Genomic DNA, 5354 nt, shown 5'->3' on the forward strand with positions numbered 1-5354 from the left:
TCCTTAGAAACATGTCTTTCATTGTTAAGTACATAGGCTTCAGCTGGTTTTCAGTGGCTTTCCAACCTATGAATGTCAGTTTGCTTCACTCCCTTCACAGGATGCCATTCCAGACTTAGACTATTTTTTGGCTGAGCCGCTCCCCCAAAAAATTGGTCAATTATGGAGGGGAATCAGCCTTCCCTCCAGAAATTGTGCAAATTTTTTGGGCAGCCTGCTGGGCTCCAGAATTGCGTAGAACAGTCATACAGGCTTCCCACAGAATATTGCACAATCTAACTCGGCACTGGGCCTCAGCCCAGAAATTGCACAATTTTGGGAGACAGTCACCTGCTGAGCCTAGAAATTATGCAACCCCTCAGGGATAGCCAGCCCACTACACAAATTTTCATCCCAGGCTTGCAAGTTGTTGCATGTACCTTTAGGTTGACTAGTTCCCTCCGAGACCCAACAAACTTGATTTGGATGCATGGGCTGCTTTTCCTGAAATAGAAAAAAGCAACATGTAAAGGCATCCTTAGATTTTAGGGATATATTTTTAGCAGTTGGAGGTTACATGCAGACCCTATCTATTTAAAGGGATCTTTTTTAGCAGCTATAGGCTACATGCAAATATTGTTTTAGAAACTGACCTCCAAATGTCGCTTTTTCCTAGATTTGTGGCATGTGCATCATGAGCCTCAAACTTATTTATCAACAATGCAAAGCTTATTCTTCACATCGATCTTAGAGTTCTGACATCCCAGAGCACATCTAGGAGTCTTTGGAACATTCAGCTCAGTTATTTTCGGGTAAGTCTGCTTTACATGTCTTTTGTAGCATTTCTCTCGCTTTTTGCATTTTTGCTTGTGTGAGTGTTGTCTGCTTGATTTCTATGAACTCTTGTTTTCGTTTGCATGAATGTTATCCAGTACAAGAACCGTTTCATTTTCCATTTACATCTCACTACTGTTGCATGCATGACATTGTTTTTGCACCGATGGTCACCATTGCAGCGACCCATTTCACACACATGCATGTTTTCCCATTTTTTGAATCTTGCATTCGATGTTTTCATGCATGATCATTCACTCTTTCTTATACTTAGTTTCTCCATTTATTCGAAGCTTCACATGTTTTAAATCACCCATTGGCTGGTCTGGGCAACATTGGCCTGGGCCTTGCCTTTCCTGGACAGCATTACGCATTTCTGAGAGGGAATGATTTTCCTTCCTCCTAGAAAATGCACAAAATTGGCCAGACACTATCCTCCAAGCATTCTCTGTGAAATTCTGAGAGGCAGTGCTCTGTTGGCCTAGAAAATTGCACAATGCAGTCCCTAGACCTGCATGCCTTACTGACTGAAATTGCACATTGCACAATCTCAACCCCTAGAAGGCTAGCCTGGATTGCGCATTACGCAATTCCAGTAGCCAACCAACCTCCCGACAGTCCAAACTATATTTTGCGCAGTTCCGACATTCAATCTCCCAGCCTCCTGGTGAAAATTGTGCAATCCTCGCCATTAGTCTCCCTGATATGTTGCATGTTTCTCCTCAAGTTTTCTTTGGTTTTCAACTAACAGATTTCTTGCCATGAATGTCACCATTTCTCCAGGTATAGCATGTGTTCATCCATCTCTCAATGGTTCAGGTTCAATGGCCTCCAAGAGAGCAAGGTCAAAGGACACTGATGGAAGCGCAACTGGAGATGCAGTTGAGCAAGTGTCTATGAGTTTTCTGATTTAAGAAGACACTAAGTTGCTCGTAGACAAAGACATCAAGATGAAATGGAAGGACATCAATGATACATTCTCAGGCACATTTGGGGAAGGTCTGGAAGACAATAGGGTCTATGTGAATATTCACAAATCTGGCATGTACCAATTGCATGCAAGTATCCCACGTTTCCATGCGCAGACATGATACATTGGATCGTTTCGCACACTGAACCCGAGATGATGGTTTTAAGCAGTGTCAGTGGGATAGAGATTTCTACCTTCATGGCATGAGACTATTAGCAGATGTACCACTTACCGCAGTTGGTGATCATAATGGAAACACCCTTCAACAGACCCAGCAGCAGTGCAAACTCCAAGGATATCTTGAAGAGCTAGGTGAAAGAGCCAGCCAAGTTTAGGATGACACCCAACCAGGTTTATAAGATGAAGATATTATGGAAGGCATATCAGTACTTGGTCATCTTTACATGATGCTTATATGGACAAGAGAGCACGGAGACCTTCCCGCAAAGTTGGGTGATCGCATTGGACCAATTGGTCAGTGAAGGAAAACCATGCAATTGTTCTAACATGTTGGCTCACAGGATAAAGGAACAAGTGACAAGAGCCCGGCATCTGCCCAAAAGTTAGCAAGCAGAAATATACATGTCTACATACATTCTGGATTCAATCTGTACCCATCAACAGTTCCTAGGCTTGAGTTGGGTATGGACATCAGCAGAAACATCTGTACACACTTACTGTAGATTGTTTTCCGAATGAAGCTTCCATGGAGTCATCACATAGTTGTCAGACCATTTTTTCACCACGGTGTACAAGATGATATTTGAGCAGGATCCACCTTGCATGTTGAAGGAAGTAATGGAGGCATTGATTGACATAGTGGATTGGTATGCCTCACCTTTTGGCAACTTCATACGGATGTACAACGCAGAGAAGCCTCTGCATGTTTTACCAAAGTTTTCCATGGACAAGCTCGTCATGCAAGAAGTGTCACACCACATCTTGACAGGACTGTCAACTAGACTACATCAGAAGAATAAGGCACCTTGGCTCACTCTTCCATTCCAGATCAAGTTGTATGAGATATGGAATCTCAAGCATGCTGATGCCGAGACAGAAGAGTTCAAAATATTTACTTTCGGCACTAGAAGCTTCAATCTGTACAACTCACATTTCTTTGTAAAGGACCACTATGCAAGAGTGAAATTCCCTTGGATCCATGGGGTGTGTCATTGGCCTAAGGAAGACCCATGGACATATTTCCATAGCTTCTCCAGGCTTAATGAACTGGTCAGCGTAGTTATGGAATGGTTAGCGAAGCAACATCTAGGAGAGCACCATCATCAGTAGCAGCAAGGGGTAACATACCTGCGCATGACAAAGGAAATAGAAATATTGTTGACAGTGCAAAGGTAGAACAAAGCTACAAGTTCAAAGCAGACCCACTTGTGGAGAAAGCAGCTTTGGAGATACAGGCGAAGAAGCGACAATGTGACAGGAGGAACGCGCAAAGGCAGAGAGATAAATAAAGGATGGAGAAAACAGTGAAGGAGTTGCAAGAGTTGAAGTAGAAACTCCTAGAAGAACAAGATTTGTAGAGACTAGAGAAGGAAGTGCAGCAAGGATAGACACAGCAGGAGGCACAGCATGCACAAATAGATGAAATTGCGCCCATACAGGTTGTAGACTCATCCAAGTAGCTGGAATAAAGAACGTAGGGTGAGTAGTCACAGGAGCAGCACTTCGCTCAAGAGATTGAATAGATACTTGAGCATATGGATATGGAGAGGGAGCACCTAGAGTCAGAGCATGATATTGACCTCGTGCCTTACAACCTTGAGGTCAACCCACTGGCTACACCAAATCCAGAAGTAGAGCAAGTCCTGAGTGACCAAGGAGATATTGAGATCCTTGGAGACAATCCGGAAGTAGAGATGCACAACATATCATTCGATGAGTCATAGCATAGAGTTGTGCAATCACACAGAGTGACTACTCCGGATATCCACACATCTCCTGCACATTTTGAAGAATGAGTGATCATATCTTAAGTGCGCAAGCATCTAGCAGCATTGGCCGATGCTACCAAAGCATATGCCGAAACCACCAGCTCTAGTGTTCAATTCTTGATAGCAAAGAATGAGCGAATGGCCAAGGAATTACAGATGGCCAAGCAAAGAGGAGAATAGGTTACAACATCCGCCAGAGCATAGTTTAAGAAAGAGATATTGGATGAAGTATTGTCCCTTGAGACAATCATCTGAATGTTCTATTCTAGATTTGGTACCATGCATAAGGTAGTTGTTCATCTCAATGGTTGGGAGCAGCGCTATGCTAGCAGAGCACACATCTTGTAAAATATGCATACTGTTGTCAAATGCATGAAAACTTGGAAAATGAGATACAAGGGAGACCCGTTACACTTGCCCAAGTTGATGAAGCCCAAGGCGGTAGAGTTGAAGGCACACATCCGAAGTCAGATATGGAACTATGAGGAACTCTCGCATCTCACCACTAGTTTGTAGGCTTCACATGCACGGGTGTTTAGAAGCATGGATGTTCTTGTGCTTTTGCATGCGATCCCATCTATTGGGACACTCAACGAGGCAAAGACAAAGAATCAAGTCCGACTGGAGATGGATACATACTTTGATGAGTTGATGCGCATAGCCACCAGTGGAGACTTGGCGATCAGCGTAGACACTATGCATTAGTATGTCATTGGTCCAAGTGAACTCAAGATAATGATGCACATGTTATCAAAGGATTTAGATAGAGGAGCCAAATCAGTGTACACAGATGCAACAAAGGCAAGAGTTCGTTTCCATAAATATGTCACCACAAAGTACACGGACACCATCATGGACAACCAAGATTGGCGTCAGTTTGCCACCGTCGACCATGGCAAGGATGTCGAAGAGTTGATATTCCCACAATTATCTAAGTCTTAGTGATGCCTTGCATGGCTTGCTCAAGCCTATTTTGTTTCACATGGGTACATGTGCAGATTGTATGTAACATCTTGTAAAGTGAAATTCCAAGTGTCGATAGTTGAATGTAACAGTCATAGAGTAGTTGAAGAGTTGTGAGGGTAGGTGAACAGTCACAAAGGGGAATGTCAAGGGTCAACCCACCCTTTTCTATTTATAAAACCTCATAACTCATTGTAGAGGCTTTTGGGCAGCCAAGCTTCTGATAGGAGTATCTTAAAGAAAGCTTGGAGAGTATTATAACGAGCCTTGACTTCTCCACAATGTAAAGCTAGTACATCTATTTGGAGGAGCAGGTGGTAGTGACTGTAACATTTAGTTAATGAGACTAGTAGTTATTCATGGTTGTATTGTATGATTGGAACTTTCACTTCTTAATATAATAGAGCCAGCACATTTCATGCATATGTTGTTATTGTATTTCAGTTATCTTGGTTACTCTAAGGATATATGTATTTATTTTCTTATGCATGTATGTATAGACTCTTTCTGTATATGTATGTATGAATCTTACTGAGATGTTTTGTTGGTTTAACCATCACTTTGGATTGCTGGTTCACCTGCCTTCTAGTTTGTGATGCATCTTTGCTCGTGTGTTCCCTTCCAAGCCGTGTGTTTCCACAGATTTCCAAGGGGCACAC

The sequence above is a fragment of the Pinus tabuliformis genome, chromosome 3_1 (assembly GCF_031772625.1).
Source record: "Pinus tabuliformis cultivar Carrire ecotype Pingquan chromosome 3_1, CPIR1, whole genome shotgun sequence".
Taxonomy (NCBI): domain Eukaryota; kingdom Viridiplantae; phylum Streptophyta; class Pinopsida; order Pinales; family Pinaceae; genus Pinus; species Pinus tabuliformis.